The following is a 21,972-nucleotide window of genomic DNA, read 5'->3' on the forward strand; positions in this document are numbered from 1 at the left end:
CACGGCCAAATTTTTGAAGGAAAACAGAGGTGTTTTTTGCAAAGTGCCTACCTGTAGATTTTGGCCTGTAGCTCAGCCGTCACCTAGGGAAACCTACCAAACCTGTGCATTTCTAAAAACTAGAGACCTAGGGGAATCCAAGATGGGGTGACTTGTGTGGCTCGGACCAGGTTCTGTTACCCAGAATCCATTGCAAACCTCAAAATTTGGCTAAAAAAACACATGTTCCTCACATTTCTGTGGCAGAAAGTTCTGGAATCTGAGAGGAGCCACGAATTTCCTTCCACCCAGCGTTCCCCCACGTCTCCCGATAAAAATGATACCTCACTTGTGTGGGTAGGCCTAGCGCCCGCGACAGGAAACGCCCCAAAGCGCAACGTGGACACAGCCAAATTTTTGAAGGAAAACAGAGGAGTTTTTTGCAAAGTGCCTACCTGTAGAGTTTGGCCTGTAGCTCAGCCGCCACCTAGGGAAACTTACCAAACCTGTGCATTTCTGAAAACTAGAGACCTAGGGGAATCCAAGATGGGGTGACTTGTGTGGCTCGGACCAGGTTCTGTTACCCAGAATCCTTTGCAAACCTCAAAATTTGGCTAAAAAAACACATGTTCCTCACATTTCTGTGGCAGAAAGTTCTGGAATCTGGGAGGAGCCACAAATTTCTTCCACCCAGCGTTCCCCCACGTCTCCCGATAGAAATGATACCTCACTTGTGTGGGTAGGCCTAGCGCCCGCCACAGGAAACGCCCCAAAGCGCAACGTGGACACAGCCACATTTTTGAAGGAAAACAGAGGTGTTTTTTGCAAAGTGCCTACCTGTAGATTTTGGCCTGTAGCTCAGCTGCCACCTAGGGAAACCTACCAAACCTGTACATTTCTGAAAACTAGAGACCTAGGGGAATCCAAGATGGGGTGACATGTGTGGCTCGGACCAGGTTCTGTTACCCAGAATCCCTCGCAAACCTCAAAATTTGGCTAAAAAAACACACGTTCCTCACATTTCTGTGGCAGAAAGTTCTGAAATCTGAGAGGAGCCACAAATTTCCTTCCACCCAGCGTTCCCCCATGTCTCCCGATAAAAATGATACCTCACTTGTGTGGGTAGGCCTAGAGCCCGCGACAGGAAATGCCCAAAAGCGCAACGTGGACACAGCCAAATTTTTGAAGGAAAACAGAGGTGTTTTTTGCAAAGTGCCTACCTGTAGATTTTGGCCTGTAGCTCAGCCGCCACCTAGGGAAACCTACCAAACCTGTGCATTTCTGAAAACTAGAGACCTAGGGGAATCCAAGATGGGGTGACTTGTGTGGCTCGGACCAGGTTCTGTTACCCAGAATCCATTGCAAACCTCAAAATTTGGCTAAAAAAAATACATGTTCCTCACATTTCTGTGGCAGAAAGTTCTGGAATCTGAGAGAAGCCACAAATTTCCTTCCACCCAGCGTTCCCCCACGTCTCCCGATAAAAATGATACCTCACTTGTGTGGGTAGGCCTAGTGCCTGCGACAGGAAACGCCCCAAAGCGCAACGTGGACACAGCCAAATTTTTGAAGGAAAACAGAGGTGTTTTTTGCAAAGTGCCTACCTGTAGATTTTGGCCTGTAGCTCAGCCGCCACCTAGGGAAACCTACCAAACCTGTGCATTTCTGAAAACTAGAGACCTAGGGGAATCTAAGATGGGGTGATTTGTGTGGCTCGGACCAGGTTCTGTTGCCCAGAATCCTTTGCAAACCTCAAAATTTGGCTAAAAAAACACATGTTCCTCACATTTCTGTGGCAGAAAGTTCTGGAATCTGAGAGGAGCCACAAATTTCCTTCCACCCAGCGTCCCCCCATGTCTCCCGATAAAAATGATACCTCACTTGTGTGGGTAGGCCTAGCGCCTGCGACACGAAACGCCACAAAGCGCAAGGTGGACACAGCCAAATTTTTTAAGGAAAACAGAGGTGTTTTTTGCAAAGTGCCTACCTGTAGATTTTGGCCTGTAGCTCAGCCGCCACCTAGGGAAACCTACCAAACCTGTGCATTTGTGAAAACTAGAGACCTAGGGGAATCTAAGATGGGGTGACTTGTGTGGCTCGGACCAGGTTCTGTTGCCCAGAATCCTATGCAAACCTCAAAATTTGGCTAAAAAAACACATGTTCCTCACATTTCTGTGGCAGAAAGTTCTGGAATCTGAGAGGAGCCACAAATTTCCTTCCACCCAGCGTTCCCCCACGTCTCCCGATAAAAATGATACCTCACTTGTGTGGGTAGGCCTAGCGCCCGCGACAGGAAACGCCCCAAAGCGCAAGGTGGACACAGCCAAATTTTTGAAGGAAAACAGAGGTGTTTTTTGCAAAGTGCGTACCTGTAGATTTTAGCCTGTTGCTCAGGCGCCACCTACGGAAACCTACCAAAACTGTGCATTTCTGAAAACTAGAGACCTAGGGGAATCCAAGATGGGGTGACTTGTGTGGCTCGGACCAGGTTCTGTTAGCCAGAATCCTTTGCAAACCTCAAAATTTGGCTAAAAATACACATGTTCCTCACATTTCTGTGGCAGAAAGTTCTGGAATCTGAGAGGAGCCACAAATTTCCTTCCACCCAGCGTTCCCCCACGTCTCCCGATAACAATGATACCTCACTTGTGTGGGTAGGCCTAGCGCCTGCAACAGGAAACGCCCCAAAGCGCAACGTGGACACAGCCAAATTTTTGAAGGAAAACAAAGGTGTTTTTTGCAAAGTGCCTACCTGTAGATTTTGGCCTGTAGCTCAGCCGCCACCTAGGGAAACCTACCAAACCTGTGCATTTCTGAAAACTAGAGACCTAGGGGAATCCAAGATGGGGTGACTTGTGTGGCTCGGACCAGGTTCTACTACCCAGAATCCTTTGCAAACCTCAAAATTTGGCTAAAAAAACACATGTTCCTCACATTTCTGTGGCAGAAAGTTCTGGAATCTGAGAGGAGCCACAAATTTCCTTCCACCCAGCGTTCCCCCACGTCTCCCGATAAAAATGGTACCTCACTTGTGTGGGTAGGCCTAGCACCCGCGACAGGAAACGCCCCAAAGCGCAACGTGGACAGAGCCAAATTTTTGACGGAAAACAGAGGTTTTTTTTGCAAAGTGCCTACCTGTAGATTTTGGCCTGTTGCTCAGCCGCCACCTACGGAAACCTACCAAACCTGTGCATTTCTGAAAACTAGAGACCTAAGGGAATCAAAGATGGGGTGACTTGTGTGGCTCGGACCAGGTTCTGTTACCCAGAATCCTTTGCAAACCTCAAAATTTGGCAAAAAAAACATATGTTCCTCACATTTCTGTGGCAGAAAGTTCTGGAATCTGAGAGGAGCCACAAATTTCCTTCCACCCAGCGTTCCCCCACGTCTCCCGATAAAAATGATACTTCACTTGTGTGGGTAGGCCTAGCGCCCGCGACAGGAAACGCCCCAAAGCGCAACGTGGACACAGCCAAATTTTTGAAGGAAAACAGAGGTGTTTTTTGCAAAGTGCCTACCTGTAGAGTTTGGCCTGTAGCTCAGCCGCCACCTAGGGAAACTTACCAAACCTGTGCATTTCTGAAAACTAGAGACCTAGGGGAATCCAAGATGGGGTGACTTGTGTGGCTCGGACCAGGTTCTGTTACCCAGAATCCTTTGCAAACCTCAAAATTTGGCTAAAAAAACACATGTTCCTCACATTTCTGTGGCAGAAAGTTCTGGAATCTGGGAGGAGCCACAAATTTCTTCCACCCAGCGTTCCCCCACGTCTCCCGATAGAAATGATACCTCACTTGTGTGGGTAGGCCTAGCGCCCGCCACAGGAAACGCCCCAAAGCGCAACGTGGACACAGCCACATTTTTGAAGGAAAACAGAGGTGTTTTTTGCAAAGTGCCTACCTGTAGATTTTGGCCTGTAGCTCAGCTGCCACCTAGGGAAACCTACCAAACCTGTACATTTCTGAAAACTAGAGACCTAGGGGAATCCAAGATGGGGTGACTTGTGTGGCTCGGACCAGGTTCTGTTACCCAGAATCCCTCGCAAACCTCAAAAGTTGGCAAAAAAAACACACGTTCCTCACATTTCTGTGGCAGAAAGTTCTGAAATCTGAGAGGAGCCACAAATTTCCTTCCACCCAGCGTTCCCCCATGTCTCCCGATAAAAATGATACCTCACTTGAGTGGGTAGGCCTAGAGCCCGCGACAGGAAATGCCCAAAAGCGCAACGTGGACACAGCCAAATTTTTGAAGGAAAACAGAGGTGTTTTTTGCAAAGTGCCTACCTGTAGATTTTGGCCTGTAGCTCAGCCGCCACCTAGGGAAACCTACCAAACCTGTGCATTTCTGAAAACTAGAGACCTAGGGGAATCCAAGATGGGGTGACTTGTGTGGCTCGGACCAGGTTCTGTTACCCAGAATCCATTGCAAACCTCAAAATTTGGCTAAAAAAAATACATGTTCCTCACATTTCTGTGGCAGAAAGTTCTGGAATCTGAGAGAAGCCACAAATTTCCTTCCACCCAGCGTTCCCCCACGTCTCCCGATAAAAATGATACCTCACTTGTGTGGGTAGGCCTAGTGCCTGCGACAGGAAACGCCCCAAAGCGCAACGTGGACACAGCCAAATTTTTGAAGGAAAACAGAGGTGTTTTTTGCAAAGTGCCTACCTGTAGATTTTGGCCTGTAGCTCAGCCGCCACCTAGGGAAACCTACCAAACCTGTGCATTTCTGAAAACTAGAGACCTAGGGGAATCTAAGATGGGGTGATTTGTGTGGCTCGGACCAGGTTCTGTTGCCCAGAATCCTTTGCAAACCTCAAAATTTGGCTAAAAAAACACATGTTCCTCACATTTCTGTGGCAGAAAGTTCTGGAATCTGAGAGGAGCCACAAATTTCCTTCCACCCAGCGTCCCCCCATGTCTCCCGATAAAAATGATACCTCACTTGTGTGGGTAGGCCTAGCGCCTGCGACACGAAATGCCACAAAGCGCAAGGTGGACACAGCCAAATTTTTTAAGGAAAACAGAGGTGTTTTTTGCAAAGTGCCTACCTGTAGATTTTGGCCTGTAGCTCAGCCGCCACCTAGGGAAACCTACCAAACCTGTGCATTTCTGAAAACTAGAGACCTAGGGGAATCTAAGATGGGGTGACTTGTGTGGCTCGGACCAGGTTCTGTTGCCCAGAATCCTATGCAAACCTCAAAATTTGGCTAAAAAAACACATGTTCCTCACATTTCTGTGGCAGAAAGTTCTGGAATCTGAGAGGAGCCACAAATTTCCTTCCACCCAGCGTTCCCCCACGTCTCCCGATAAAAATGATACCTCACTTGTGTGGGTAGGCCTAGCGCCCGCGACAGGAAACGCCCCAAAGCGCAAGGTGGACACAGCCAAATTTTTGAAGGAAAACAGAGGTGTTTTTTGCAAAGTGCGTACCTGTAGATTTTAGCCTGTTGCTCAGGCGCCACCTACGGAAACCTACCAAAACTGTGCATTTCTGAAAACTAGAGACCTAGGGGAATCCAAGATGGGGTGACTTGTGTGGCTCGGACCAGGTTCTGTTAGCCAGAATCCTTTGCAAACCTCAAAATTTGGCTAAAAATACACATGTTCCTCACATTTCTGTGGCAGAAAGTTCTGGAATCTGAGAGGAGCCACAAATTTACTTCCACCCAGCGTTCCCCCACGTCTCCCGATTACAATGATACCTCACTTGTGTGGGTAGGCCTAGCGCCTGCAACAGGAAACGCCCCAAAGCGCAACGTGGACACAGCCACATTTTTGAAGGAAAACAGAGGTGTTTTTTGCAAAGTGCCTACCTGTAGATTTTGGCCTGTAGCTCAGCTGCCACCTAGGGAAACCTACCAAACCTGTACATTTCTGAAAACTAGAGACCTAGGGGAATCCAAGATGGGGTGACTTGTGTGGCTCGGACCAGGTTCTGTTACCCAGAATCCCTCGCAAACCTCAAAAGTTGGCAAAAAAAACACACGTTCCTCACATTTCTGTGGCAGAAAGTTCTGAAATCTGAGAGGAGCCACAAATTTCCTTCCACCCAGCGTTCCCCCATGTCTCCCGATAAAAATGATACCTCACTTGAGTGGGTAGGCCTAGAGCCCGCGACAGGAAATGCCCAAAAGCGCAACGTGGACACAGCCAAATTTTTGAAGGAAAACAGAGGTGTTTTTTGCAAAGTGCCTACCTGTAGATTTTGGCCTGTAGCTCAGCCGCCACCTAGGGAAACCTACCAAACCTGTGCATTTCTGAAAACTAGAGACCTAGGGGAATCCAAGATGGGGTGACTTGTGTGGCTCGGACCAGGTTCTGTTACCCAGAATCCATTGCAAACCTCAAAATTTGGCTAAAAAAAATACATGTTCCTCACATTTCTGTGGCAGAAAGTTCTGGAATCTGAGAGAAGCCACAAATTTCCTTCCACCCAGCGTTCCCCCACGTCTCCCGATAAAAATGATACCTCACTTGTGTGGGTAGGCCTAGTGCCTGCGACAGGAAACGCCCCAAAGCGCAACGTGGACACAGCCAAATTTTTGAAGGAAAACAGAGGTGTTTTTTGCAAAGTGCCTACCTGTAGATTTTGGCCTGTAGCTCAGCCGCCACCTAGGGAAACCTACCAAACCTGTGCATTTCTGAAAACTAGAGACCTAGGGGAATCTAAGATGGGGTGATTTGTGTGGCTCGGACCAGGTTCTGTTGCCCAGAATCCTTTGCAAACCTCAAAATTTGGCTAAAAAAACACATGTTCCTCACATTTCTGTGGCAGAAAGTTCTGGAATCTGAGAGGAGCCACAAATTTCCTTCCACCCAGCGTCCCCCCATGTCTCCCGATAAAAATGATACCTCACTTGTGTGGGTAGGCCTAGCGCCTGCGACACGAAATGCCACAAAGCGCAAGGTGGACACAGCCAAATTTTTTAAGGAAAACAGAGGTGTTTTTTGCAAAGTGCCTACCTGTAGATTTTGGCCTGTAGCTCAGCCGCCACCTAGGGAAACCTACCAAACCTGTGCATTTCTGAAAACTAGAGACCTAGGGGAATCTAAGATGGGGTGACTTGTGTGGCTCGGACCAGGTTCTGTTGCCCAGAATCCTATGCAAACCTCAAAATTTGGCTAAAAAAACACATGTTCCTCACATTTCTGTGGCAGAAAGTTCTGGAATCTGAGAGGAGCCACAAATTTCCTTCCACCCAGCGTTCCCCCACGTCTCCCGATAAAAATGATACCTCACTTGTGTGGGTAGGCCTAGCGCCCGCGACAGGAAACGCCCCAAAGCGCAAGGTGGACACAGCCAAATTTTTGAAGGAAAACAGAGGTGTTTTTTGCAAAGTGCGTACCTGTAGATTTTAGCCTGTTGCTCAGGCGCCACCTACGGAAACCTACCAAAACTGTGCATTTCTGAAAACTAGAGACCTAGGGGAATCCAAGATGGGGTGACTTGTGTGGCTCGGACCAGGTTCTGTTAGCCAGAATCCTTTGCAAACCTCAAAATTTGGCTAAAAATACACATGTTCCTCACATTTCTGTGGCAGAAAGTTCTGGAATCTGAGAGGAGCCACAAATTTACTTCCACCCAGCGTTCCCCCACGTCTCCCGATAACAATGATACCTCACTTGTGTGGGTAGGCCTAGCGCCTGCAACAGGAAACGCCCCAAAGCGCAACGTGGACACAGCCAAATTTTTGAAGGAAAACAAAGGTGTTTTTTGCAAAGTGCCTACCTGTAGATTTTGGCCTGTAGCTCAGCCGCCACCTAGGGAAACCTACCAAACCTGTGCATTTCTGAAAACTAGAGACCTAGGGGAATCCAAGATGGGGTGACTTGTGTGGCTCGGACCAGGTTCTACTACGCAGAATCCTTTGCAAACCTCAAAATTTGGCTAAAAAAACACATGTTCCTCACATTTCTGTGGCAGAAAGTTCTGGAATCTGAGAGGAGCCACAAATTTCCTTCCACCCAGCGTTCCCCCACGTCTCCCGATAAAAATGGTACCTCACTTGTGTGGGTAGGCCTAGCGCCCGCGACAGGAAACGCCCCAAAGCGCAACGTGGACAGAGCCAAATTTTTGACGGAAAACAGAGGTGTTTTTTGCAAAGTGCCTACCTGTAGATTTTGGCCTGTTGCTCAGCCGCCACCTACGGAAACCTACCAAACCTGTGAATTTCTGAAAACTAGAGACCTAAGGGAATCCAAGATGGGGTGACTTGTGTGGCTCGGACCAGGTTCTGTTACCCAGAATCCTTTGCAAACCTCAAAATTTGGTCCAAAAAAACATATGTTCCTCACATTTCTGTGGCAGAAAGTTCTGGAATCTGAGAGGAGCCACAAATTTCCTTCCACCCAGCGTTCCCCCATGTTTCCCGATAAAAATGATACCTCACTTGTGTGGGTAGGCCTAGAGCCCGCGACAGGAAACGCCCCAAAGCGCAACGTGGACACAGCCAAATTTTTGAAGGAAAACAGAGATGTTTTTTCAAAGTGCCTACCTGTAGATTTTGGTCTGTAGCTCAGCCGCCACCTAGGGAAACCTACCAAACCTGTGCATTTCTGAAAACTAGAGACCTAGGGGAATCCAAGATTGGGTGACTTGTGTGGCTCGGACCAGGTTCTGTTACCCAGAATCCATTGCAAACCTCAAAATTTGGCTAAAAAAAATACATGTTCCTCTCATTTCTGTGGCAGAAAGTTCTGGAATCTGAGAGAAGCCACAAATGTCCTTCCACCCAGCGTTCCCCCACGTCTCCCGATAAAAATGATACCTCACTTGTGTGGGTAGGCCTAGCGCCTGCGACAGGAAACGCCCCAAAGCGCAACGTGGACACAGCCACATTTTTGAAGGAAAACAGAGGTGTTTTTTGCAAAGTGTCTACCTGTAGATTTTGGCCTGTAGCTCAGCCGCCACCTAGGGAAACCTACCAAACCTGTGCATTTCTGAAAACTAGAGACGTAGGGGAATCCAAGATGGGGTGACTTGTGTGGCTCGGACCAGGTTCTGCTACCCAGAATCCTTTGCAAACCTCAAAATTTGGCTAAAAAAACACATGTTCCTCACATTTCTGTGGCAGAAAGTTCTGGAATCTGAGAGGAGCCACAAATATCCTTCCACCCAGCGTTCCCCCACGTCTCCCGATAAAAATGATACCTCACTTGTGTGGGTAGGCCTAGCGCCCGCGACAGGAAACGCCCCAAAGCGCAACGTGGACACAGCCACATTTTTGAAGGAAAACAGAGGTGTTTTTTGCAAAGTGCCTACCTGTAGAATTTGGCCTGTAGCTCAGCCCCCACCTGGGGAAACCTACCAAACCTGTGCATTTCCGAAAACTAGAGACCTAGGGGAATCCAAGATGGGGTGACTTGTGTGGCTCGGACCAGGTTCTGTTACCCAGAATCCTTTGCAAACCTCAAAATTTGGCTAAAAAAAATACATGTTCCTCACATTTCTGTGGCAGAAAGTTCTGGAATCTGAGAGAAGCCACAAATTTCCTTCCACCCAGCGTTCCCCCACGTCTCCCGATAAAAATGATACCTCACTTGTGTGGGTAGGCCTAGTGCCCGCGACAGGAAACGCCCCAAAGCGCAACGTGGACACAGCCAAATTTTTGAAGGAAAACAGAGGTGTTTTTTGCAAAGTGCGTACCTGTAGATTTTAGCCTGTTGCTCAGGCGCCACCTACGGAAACCTACCAAACCTGTGCATTTCTGAAAACTAGAGACCTAGGGGAATCCAAGATTGGGTGACTTGTGTGGCTCGGACCAGGTTCTGTTACCCAGAATCCATTGCAAACCTCAAAACTTGGCTACAAAAAATACATGTTCCTCACATTTCTGTGGCAGAAAGTTCTGGAATCTGAGAGAAGCCACAAATGTCCTTCCACCCAGCGTTCCCCCACGTCTCCCGATAAAAATGATACCTCACTTGTGTGGGTAGGCCTAGCGCCTGCGACAGGAAACGCCCCAAAGCACAACGTGGACACAGCCACATTTTTGAAGGAAAACAGAGGTGTTTTTTGCAAAGTGTCTACCTGTAGATTTTGGCCTGTAGCTCAGCCGCAACCTAGGGAAACCTACCAAACCTGTGCATTTCTGAAAACTAGAGACGTAGGGGAATCCAAGATGGGGTGACTTGTGTGGCTCGGACCAGGTTCTGCTACCCAGAATCCTTTGCAAACCTCAAAATTTGGCTAAAAAAACACATGTTCCTCACATTTCTGTGGCAGAAAGTTCTGGAATCTGAGAGGAGCCACAAATATCCTTCCACCCAGCGTTCCCCCACGTCTCCCGATAAAAATGATACCTCACTTGTGTGGGTAGGCCTAGCGCCCGCGACAGGAAACGCCCCAAAGCGCAACGTGGACACAGCCAAATTTTTGAAGGAAAACAGAGGTGTTTTTTGCAAAGTGCCTACCTGTAGAATTTGGCCTGCAGCTCAGCCCCCACCTGGGAAACCTACCAAACCTGTGCATTTCCGAAAACTAGAGTCCTAGGGGAATCCAAGATGGGGTGACTTGTGTGGCTCGGACCAGGTTCTGTTACCCAGAATCCTTTGCAAACCTCAAAATTTGGCTAAAAAAAATACATGTTCCTCACATTTCTGTGGCAGAAAGTTCTGGAATCTGAGAGAAGCCACAAATTTCCTTCCACCCAGCGTTCCCCCACGTCTCCCGATAAAAATGATACCTCACTTGTGTGGGTAGGCCTAGTGCCCGCGACAGGAAACGCCCCAAAGCGCAACGTGGACACAGCCAAATTTTTGAAGGAAAACAGAGGTGTTTTTTGCAAAGTGCGTACCTGTAGATTTTAGCCTGTTGCTCAGGCGCCACCTACGGAAACCTACCAAACCTGTGCATTTCTGAAAACTAGAGACCTAGGGGAATCCAAGATGGGGTGACTTGTGTGGCTCGGACCAGGTTCTGTTAGCCAGAATCCTTTGCAAACCTCAAAATTTGGCTAAAAATACACATGTTCCTCACATTTCTGTGGCAGAAAGTTCTGGAATCTGAGAGGAGCCACAAATTTCCTTCCACCCAGCGTTCCCCCACGTCTCCCGATAACAATGATACCTCACTTGTGTGGGTAGGCCTAGCGCCTGCAACAGGAAACGCCCCAAAGTGCAACGTGGACACAGCCAAATTTTTGAAGGAAAACAAAGGTGTTTTTTGCAAAGTGCCTACCTGTAGATTTTGGCCTGTAGCTCAGCCGCCACCTAGGGAAACCTACCAAACCTGTGCATTTCTGAAAACTAGAGACCTAGGGGAATCCAAGATGGGGTGACTTGTGTGGCTCAGACCAGGTTCTACTACCCAGAATCCTTTGCAAACCTCAAAATTTGGCTAAAAAAACACATGTTCCTCACATTTCTGTGGCAGAAAGTTCTGGAATCTGGGAGGAGCCACAAATTTCTTCCACCCAGCGTTCCCCCACGTCTCCCGATAGAAATGATACCTCACTTGTGTGGGTAGGCCTAGCGCCCGCCACAGGAAACGCCCCAAAGCGCAACGTGGACACAGCCACATTTTTGAAGGAAAACAGAGGTGTTTTTTGCAAAGTGTCTACCTGTAGATTTTGGCCTGTAGCTCAGCCGCCACCTAGGGAAACCTACCAAACCTGTGCATTTCTGAAAACTAGAGACGTAGGGGAATCCAAGATGGGGTGACTTGTGTGGCTCGGACCAGGTTCTGCTACCCAGAATCCTTTGCAAACCTCAAAATTTGGCTAAAAAAACACATGTTCCACACATTTCTGTGGCAGAAAGTTCTGGAATCTGAGAGGAGCCACAAATATCCTTCCACCCAGCGTTCCCCCACGTCTCCCGATAAAAATGATACCTCACTTGTGTGGGTAGGCCTAGCGCCCGCGACAGGAAACGCCCCAAAGCGCAACGTGGACACAGCCAAATTTTTGAAGGAAAACAGAGGTGTTTTTTGCAAAGTGCCTACCTGTAGAATTTGGCCTGCAGCTCAGCCCCCACCTGGGAAACCTACCAAACCTGTGCATTTCCGAAAACTAGAGACCTAGGGGAATCCAAGATGGGGTGACTTGGGTGGCTCGGACCAGGTTCTGTTACCCAGAATCCTTTGCAAACCTCAAAATTTGGCTAAAAAAAATACATGTTCCTCACATTTCTGTGGCAGAAAGTTCTGGAATCTGAGAGAAGCCACAAATTTCCTTCCACCCAGCGTTCCCCCACGTCTCCCGATAAAAATGATACCTCACTTGTGTGGGTAGGCCTAGTGCCCGCGACAGGAAACGCCCCAAAGCGCAACGTGGACACAGCCAAATGTTTGAAGGAAAACAGAGGTGTTTTTTGCAAAGTGCGTACCTGTAGATTTTAGCCTGTTGCTCAGGCGCCACCTACGGAAACCTACCAAACCTGTGCATTTCTGAAAACTAGAGACCTAGGGGAATCCAAGATGGGGTGACTTGTGTGGCTCGGACCAGGTTCTGTTAGCCAGAATCCTTTGCAAACCTCAAAATTTGGCTAAAAATACACATGTTCCTCACATTTCTGTGGCAGAAAGTTCTGGAATCTGAGAGGAGCCACAAATTTCCTTCCACCCAGCGTTCCCCCACGTCTCCCGATAACAATGATACCTCACTTGTGTGGGTAGGCCTAGCGCCTGCAACAGGAAACGCCCCAAAGCGCAACGTGGACACAGCCAAATTTTTGAAGGAAAACAAAGGTGTTTTTTGCAAAGTGCCTACCTGTAGATTTTGGCCTGTAGCTCAGCCGCCACCTAGGGAAACCTACCAAACCTGTGCATTTCTGAAAACTAGAGACCTAGGGGAATCCAAGATGGGGTGACTTGTGTGGCTCGGACCAGGTTCTACTACCCAGAATCCTTTGCAAACCTCAAAATTTGGCTAAAAAAACACATGTTCCTCACATTTCTGTGGCAGAAAGTTCTGGAATCTGAGAGGAGCCACAAATTTCCTTCCACCCAGCGTTCCCCCACGTCTCCCGATAAAAATGGTACCTCACTTGTGTGGGTAGGCCTAGCACCCGCGACAGGAAACGCCCCAAAGCGCAACGTGGACAGAGCCAAATTTTTGACGGAAAACAGAGGTTTTTTTTGCAAAGTGCCTACCTGTAGATTTTGGCCTGTTGCTCAGCCGCCACCTACGGAAACCTACCAAACCTGTGCATTTCTGAAAACTAGAGACCTAAGGGAATCCAAGATGGGGTGACTTGTGTGGCTCGGACCAGGTTCTGTTACCCAGAATCCTTTGCAAACCTCAAAATTTGGCAAAAAAAACATATGTTCCTCACATTTCTGTGGCAGAAAGTTCTGGAATCTGAGAGGAGCCACAAATTTCCTTCCACCCAGCGTTCCCCCACGTCTCCCGATAAAAATGATACTTCACTTGTGTGGGTAGGCCTAGCGCCCGCGACAGGAAACGCCCCAAAGCGCAACGTGGACACAGCCAAATTTTTGAAGGAAAACAGAGGTGTTTTTTGCAAAGTGCCTACCTGTAGAGTTTGACCTGTAGCTCAGCCGCCACCTAGGGAAACTTACCAAACCTGTGCATTTCTGAAAACTAGAGACCTAGGGGAATCCAAGATGGGGTGACTTGTGTGGCTCGAACCAGGTTCTGTTACCCAGAATCCTTTGCAAACCTCAAAATTTGGCTAAAAAAACACATGTTCCTCACATTTCTGTGGCAGAAAGTTCTGGAATCTGGGAGGAGCCACAAATTTCTTCCACCCAGCGTTCCCCCACGTCTCCCGATAGAAATGATACCTCACTTGTGTGGGTAGGCCTAGCGCCCGCCACAGGAAACGCCCCAAAGCGCAACGTGGACACAGCCACATTTTTGAAGGAAAACAGAGGTGTTTTTTGCAAAGTGCCTACCTGTAGATTTTGGCCTGTAGCTCAGCTGCCACCTAGGGAAACCTACCAAACCTGTACATTTCTGAAAACTAGAGACCTAGGGGAATCCAAGATGGGGTGACTTGTGTGGCTCGGACCAGGTTCTGTTACCCAGAATCCCTCGCAAACCTCAAAAGTTGGCTAAAAAAACACACGTTCCTCACATTTCTGTGGCAGAAAGTTCTGAAATCTGAGAGGAGCCACAAATTTCCTTCCACCCAGCGTTCCCCCATGTCTCCCGATAAAAATGATACCTCACTTGTGTGGGTAGGCCTAGAGCCCGCGACAGGAAATGCCCAAAAGCGCAACGTGGACACAGCCAAATTTTTGAAGGAAAACAGAGGTGTTTTTTGCAAAGTGCCTACCTGTAGATTTTGGCCTGTAGCTCAGCCGCCACCTAGGGAAACCTACCAAACCTGTGCATTTCTGAAAACTAGAGACCTAGGGGAATCCAAGATGGGGTGACTTGTGTGGCTCGGACCAGGTTCTGTTACCCAGAATCCATTGCAAACCTCAAAATTTGGCTAAAAAAAATACATGTTCCTCACATTTCTGTGGCAGAAAGTTCTGGAATCTGAGAGAAGCCACAAATTTCCTTCCACCCAGCGTTCCCCCACGTCTCCCGATAAAAATGATACCTCACTTGTGTGGGTAGGCCTAGTGCCTGCGACAGGAAACGCCCCAAAGCGCAACGTGGACACAGCCAAATTTTTGAAGGAAAACAGAGGTGTTTTTTGCAAAGTGCCTACCTGTAGATTTTGGCCTGTAGCTCAGCCGCACCTAGGGAAACCTACCAAACCTGTGCATTTCTGAAAACTAGAGACCTAGGGGAATCTAAGATGGGGTGATTTGTGTGGCTCGGACCAGGTTCTGTTGCCCAGAATCCTTTGCAAACCTCAAAATTTGGCTAAAAAAACACATGTTCCTCACATTTCTGTGGCAGAAAGTTCTGGAATCTGAGAGGAGCCACAAATTTCCTTCCACCCAGCGTCCCCCCATGTCTCCCGATAAAAATGATACCTCACTTGTGTGGGTAGGCCTAGCGCCTGCGACACGAAATGCCACAAAGCGCAAGGTGGACACAGCCAAATTTTTTAAGGAAAACAGAGGTGTTTTTTGCAAAGTGCCTACCTGTAGATTTTGGCCTGTAGCTCAGCCGCCACCTAGGGAAACCTACCAAACCTGTGCATTTGTGAAAACTAGAGACCTAGGGGAATCTAAGATGGGGTGACTTGTGTGGCTCGGACCAGGTTCTGTTGCCCAGAATCCTATGCAAACCTCAAAATTTGGCTAAAAAAACACATGTTCCTCACATTTCTGTGGCAGAAAGTTCTGGAATCTGAGAGGAGCCACAAATTTCCTTCCACCCAGCGTTCCCCCACGTCTCCCGATAAAAATGATACCTCACTTGTGTGGGTAGGCCTAGCGCCCGCGACAGGAAACGCCCCAAAGCGCAAGGTGGACACAGCCAAATTTTTGAAGGAAAACAGAGGTGTTTTTTGCAAAGTGCGTACCTGTAGATTTTAGCCTGTTGCTCAGGCGCCACCTACGGAAACCTACCAAAACTGTGCATTTCTGAAAACTAGAGACCTAGGGGAATCCAAGATGGGGTGACTTGTGTGGCTCGGACCAGGTTCTGTTAGCCAGAATCCTTTGCAAACCTCAAAATTTGGCTAAAAAAACACATGTTCCTCACATTTCTGTGGCAGAAAGTTCTGGAATCTGAGAGGAGCCACAAATTTACTTCCACCCAGCGTTCCCCCACGTCTCCCGATAACAATGATACCTCACTTGTGTGGGTAGGCCTAGCGCCTGCAACAGGAAACGCCCCAAAGCGCAACGTGGACACAGCCAAATTTTTGAAGGAAAACAAAGGTGTTTTTTGCAAAGTGCCTACCTGTAGATTTTGGCCTGTAGCTCAGCCGCCACCTAGGGAAACCTACCAAACCTGTGCATTTCTGAAAACAAGAGACCTAGGGGAATCCAAGATGGGGTGACTTGTGTGGCTCGGACCAGGTTCTACTACGCAGAATCCTTTGCAAACCTCAAAATTTGGCTAAAAAAACACATGTTCCTCACATTTCTGTGGCAGAAAGTTCTGGAATCTGAGAGGAGCCACAAATTTCCTTCCACCCAGCGTTCCCCCACGTCTCCCGATAAAAATGGTACCTCACTTGTGTGGGTAGGCCTAGCGCCCGCGACAGGAAACGCCCCAAAGCGCAACGTGGACAGAGCCAAATTTTTGACGGAAAACAGAGGTGTTTTTTGCAAAGTGCCTACCTGTAGATTTTGGCCTGTTGCTCAGCCGCCACCTACGGAAACCTACCAAACCTGTGAATTTCTGAAAACTACAGACCTAAGGGAATCCAAGATGGGGTGACTTGTGTGGCTCGGACCAGGTTCTGTTACCCAGAATCCTTTGCAAACCTCAAAATTTGGTCCAAAAAACATATGTTCCTCACATTTCTGTGGCAGAAAGTTCTGGAATCTGAGAGGAGCCACAAATTTCCTTCCACCCAGCGTTCCCCCACGTCTCCCGATAAAAATGATACTTCACTTGTGTGGGTAGGCCTAGCGCCCGCGACAGGAAACGCCCCAAAGCGCAACGTGGACACAGCCAAATTTTTGAAGGAAAACAGAGGTGTTTTTTGCAAAGTGCCTACCTGTAGATTTTGGCCTGTAGCTCAGCCGCCACCTAGGGAAACCTACCAAACCTATGCATTTCTGAAAACTAGAGACCTAGGGGAATCCAAGATGGGGTGACTTGTGTGGCTCGGACCAGGTTCTGTTACCCAGAATCCTTCGCAAACCTCAAAATTTGGCTAAAAAAACACATGTTCCTCACATTTCTGTGGCAGAAAGTTCTGGAATCTGAGAGGAGCCACAAATTTCCTTCCACCCAGCGTTCCCCCACGTCTCCCGATAAAAATGATACCTCACTTGTGTGGGTAGGCCTAGCGCCCGCGACAAGAAACGCCCCAAAGCGCAACGTGGACACTGCCACATTTTTGAAAGGAAAACAGAGGTGTTTTTTGAAAGTGCCTACCTGTAGATTTTGGCCTGTAGCTCAGCCGCCACCTAGGGAAACCTACCAAACCTGTGCATTTCTGAAAACTAGAGACCTAGGGGAATCCAAGATAGGGTGACTTGTGTGGCTCGGAGCAGGTTCTGTTACCCAGAATCCATTGCAAACCTCAAAATTTGGCTAAAAAAACACATGTTCCTCACATTTCTGTGGCAGAAAGTTCTGGAATCTGAGAGGAGCCACAAATTTCCTTCCACCCAGCGTTCCCCCATGTTTCCCGATAAAAATGATACCTCACTTGTGTGGGTAGGCCTAGAGCCCGCGACAGGAAACGCCCCAAAGCGCAACGTGGACACAGCCAAATTTTTGAAGGAAAACAGAGATGTTTTTTCAAAGTGCCTACCTGTAGATTTTGGTCTGTAGCTCAGCCGCCACCTAGGGAAACCTACCAAACCTGTGCATTTCTGAAAACTAGAGACCTAGGGGAATCCAAGATTGGGTGACTTGTGTGGCTCGGACCAGGTTCTGTTACCCAGAATCCATTGCAAACCTCAAAATTTGGCTAAAAAAAATACATGTTCCTCACATTTCTGTGGCAGAAAGTTCTGGAATCTGAGAGAAGCCACAAATGTCCTTCCACCCAGCGTTCCCCCACGTCTCCCGATAAAAATGATACCTCACTTGTGTGGGTAGGCCTAGCGCCTGCGACAGGAAACGCCCCAAAGCGCAACGTGGACACAGCCACATTTTTGAAGGAAAACAGAGGTGTTTTTTGCAAAGTGTCTACCTGTAGATTTTGGCCTGTAGCTCAGCCGCCACCTAGGGAAACCTACCAAACCTGTGCATTTCTGAAAACTAGAGACGTAGGGGAATCCAAGATGGGGTGACTTGTGTGGCTCGGACCAGGTTCTGCTACCCAGAATCCTTTGCAAACCTCAAAATTTGGCTAAAAAAACACATGTTCCTCACATTTCTGTGGCAGAAAGTTCTGGAATCTGAGAGGAGCCACAAATATCCTTCCACCCAGCGTTCCCCCACGTCTCCCGATAAAAATGATACCTCACTTGTGTGGGTAGGCCTAGCGCCCGCGACAGGAAACGCCCCAAAGCGCAACGTGGACACAGCCAAATTTTTGAAGGAAAACAGAGGTGTTTTTTGCAAAGTGCCTACCTGTAGAATTTGGCCTGTAGCTCAGCCCCCACCTGGGGAAACCTACCAAACCTGTGCATTTCCGAAAACTAGAGACCTAGGGGAATCCAAGATGGGGTGACTTGTGTGGCTCGGACCAGGTTCTGTTACCCAGAATCCTTTGCAAACCTCAAAATTTGGCTAAAAAAAATACATGTTCCTCACATTTCTGTGGCAGAAAGTTCTGGAATCTGAGAGAAGCCACAAATTTCCTTCCACCCAGCGTTCCCCCACGTCTCCCGATAAAAATGATACCTCACTTGTGTGGGTAGGCCTAGTGCCCGCGACAGGAAACGCCCCAAAGCGCAACGTGGACACAGCCAAATTTTTGAAGGAAAACAGAGGTGTTTTTTGCAAAGTGCGTACCTGTAGATTTTAGCCTGTTGCTCAGGCGCCACCTACGGAAACCTACCAAACCTGTGCATTTCTGAAAACTAGAGACCTAGGGGAATCCAAGATTGGGTGACTTGTGTGGCTCGGACCAGGTTCTGTTACCCAGAATCCATTGCAAACCTCAAAACTTGGCTAAAAAAAATACATGTTCCTCACATTTCTGTGGCAGAAAGTTCTGGAATCTGAGAGAAGCACAAATGTCCTTCCACCCAGCGTTCCCCCACGTCTCCCGATAAAAATGATACCTCACTTGTGTGGGTAGGCCTAGCGCCTGCGACAGGAAACGCCCCAAAGCACAACGTGGACACAGCCACATTTTTGAAGGAAAACAGAGGTGTTTTTTGCAAAGTGTCTACCTGTAGATTTTGGCCTGTAGCTCAGCCGCCACCTAGGGAAACCTACCAAACCTGTGCATTTCTGAAAACTAGAGACGTAGGGGAATCCAAGATGGGGTGACTTGTGTGGCTCGGACCAGGTTCTGCTACCCAGAATCCTTTGCAAACCTCAAAATTTGGCTAAAAAAACACATGTTCCTCACATTTCTGTGGCAGAAAGTTCTGGAATCTGAGAGGAGCCACAAATATCCTTCCATCCAGCGTTCCCCCACGTCTCCCGATAAAAATGATACCTCACTTGTGTGTGTAGGCCTAGCGCCCGCGACAGGAAACGCCCCAAAGCGCAACGTGGACACAGCCAAATTTTTGAAGGAAAACAGAGGTGTTTTTTGCAAAGTGCCTACCTGTAGAATTTGGCCTGCAGCTCAGCCCCCACCTGGGAAACCTACCAAACCTGTGCATTTCTGAAAACTAGAGACCTAGGGGAATCCAAGATGGGGTGACTTGTGTGGCTCGGACCAGGTTCTGTTACCCAGAATCCTTTGCAAACCTCAAAATTTGGCTAAAAAAAATACATGTTCCTCACATTTCTGTGGCAGAAAGTTCTGGAATCTGAGAGAAGCCACAAATTTCCTTCCACCCAGCGTTCCCCCACGTCTCCCGATAAAAATGATACCTCACTTGTGTGGGTAGGCCTAGTGCCCGCGACAGGAAACGCCCCAAAGCGCAACGTGGACACAGCCAAATTTTTGAAGGAAAACAGAGGTGTTTTTTGCAAAGTGCGTAGCTGTAGATTTTAGCCTGTTGCTCAGGCGCCACCTACGGAAACCTACCAAACCTGTGCATTTCTGAAAACTAGAGACCTAGGGGAATCCAAGATGGGGTGACTTGTGTGGCTCGGACCAGGTTCTGTTAGCCAGAATCCTTTGCAAACCTCAAAATTTGGCTAAAAATACACATGTTCCTCACATTTCTGTGGCAGAAAGTTCTGGAATCTGAGAGGAGCCACAAATTTCCTTCCACCCAGCGTTCCCCCACGTCTCCCGATAACAATGATACCTCACTTGTGTGGGTAGGCCTAGCGCCTGCAACAGGAAACGCCCCAAAGCGCAACGTGGACACAGCCAAATTTTTGAAGGAAAACAAAGGTGTTTTTTGCAAAGTGCCTACCTGTAGATTTTGGCCTGTAGCTCAGCCGCCACCTAGGGAAACCTACCAAACCTGTGCATTTCTGAAAACTAGAGACCTAGGGGAATCCAAGATGGGGTGACTTGTGTGGCTCAGACCAGGTTCTACTAACCAGAATCCTTTGCAAACCTCAAAATTTGGCTAAAAAAACACATGTTCCTCACATTTCTGTGGCAGAAAGTTCTGGAATCTGGGAGGAGCCACAAATTTCTTCCACCCAGCGTTCCCCCACGTCTCCCGATAGAAATGATACCTCACTTGTGTGGGTAGGCCTAGCGCCCGCCACAGGAAACGCCCCAAAGCGCAACGTGGACACAGCCACATTTTTGAAGGAAAACAGAGGTGTTTTTTGCAAAGTGTCTACCTGTAGATTTTGGCCTGTAGCTCAGCCGCCACCTAGGGAAACCTACCAAACCTGTGCATTTCTGAAAACTAGAGACGTAGGGGAATCCAAGATGGGGTGACTTGTGTGGCTCGGACCAGGTTCTGCTACCCAGAATCCTTTGCAAACCTCAAAATTTGGCTAAAAAAACACATGTTCCTCACATTTCTGTGGCAGAAAGTTCTGGAATCTGAGAGGAGCCACAAATATCCTTCCACCCAGCGTTCCCCCACGTCTCCCGATAAAAATGATACCTCACTTGTGTGGGTAGGCCTAGCGCCCGCGACAGGAAACGCCCCAAAGCGCAACGTGGACACAGCCAAATTTTTGAAGGAAAACAGAGGTGTTTTTTGCAAAGTGCCTACCTGTAGAATTTGGCCTGCAGCTCAGCCCCCACCTGGGAAACCTACCAAACCTGTGCATTTCCGAAAACTAGAGACCTAGGGGAATCCAAGATGGGGTGACTTGTGTGGCTCGGACCAGGTTCTGTTACCCAGAATCCTTTGCAAACCTCAAAATTTGGCTAAAAAAAATACATGTTCCTCACATTTCTGTTACAGAAAGTTCTGGAATCTGAGAGAAGCCACAAATTTCCTTCCACCCAGCGTTCCCCCACGTCTCCCGATAAAAATGATACCTCACTTGTGTGGGTAGGCCTAGTGCCCGCGACAGGAAACGCCCCAAAGCGCAACGTGGACACAGCCAAATTTTTGAAGGAAAACAGAGGTGTTTTTTGCAAAGTGCGTACCTGTAGATTTTAGCCTGTTGCTCAGGCGCCACCTACGGAAACCTACCAAACCTGTGCATTTCTGAAAACTAGAGACCTAGGGGAATCCAAGATGGGGTGACTTGTGTGGCTCGGACCAGGTTCTGTTAGCCAGAATCCTTTGCAAACCTCAAAATTTGGCTAAAAATACACATGTTCCTCACATTTCTGTGGCAGAAAGTTCTGGAATCTGAGAGGAGCCACAAATTTCCTTCCACCCAGCGTTCCCCCACGTCTCCCGATAACAATGATACCTCACTTGTGTGGGTAGGCCTAGCGCCCGCCACAGGAAACGCCCCAAAGCGCAACGTGGACACAGCCACATTTTTGAATGAAAACAGAGGTGTTTTTTGCAAAGTGCCTACCTGTAGATTTTGGCCTGTAGCTCAGCCGCCACCTAGGGAAACCTTCCAAACCTGTGCATTTCTAAAAACTAGAGACCTAGGGGAATCCAAGATGGGGTGACTTGTGTGGCTCGGACCAGGTTCTGTTACCCAGAATCCATTGCAAACCTCAAAATTTGGCTAAAAAAACACATGTTCCTCACATTTCTGTGGCAGAAAGTTCTGGAATCTGAGAGGAGCCACGAATTTCCTTCCACCCAGCGTTCCCCCACGTCTCCCGATAAAAATGATACCTCACTTGTGTGGGTAGGCCTAGCGCCCGCGACAGGAAACGCCCCAAAGCGCAACGTGGACACAGCCAAATTTTTGAAGGAAAACAGAGGTGTTTTTTGCAAAGTGCCTACCTGTAGAGTTTGGCCTGTAGCTCAGCCGCCACCTAGGGAAACTTACCAAACCTGTGCATTTCTGAAAACTAGAGACCTAGGGGAATCC

This window comes from Pleurodeles waltl, chromosome 4_1, assembly GCF_031143425.1.
Source record: "Pleurodeles waltl isolate 20211129_DDA chromosome 4_1, aPleWal1.hap1.20221129, whole genome shotgun sequence".
NCBI lineage: Eukaryota > Metazoa > Chordata > Amphibia > Caudata > Salamandridae > Pleurodeles > Pleurodeles waltl.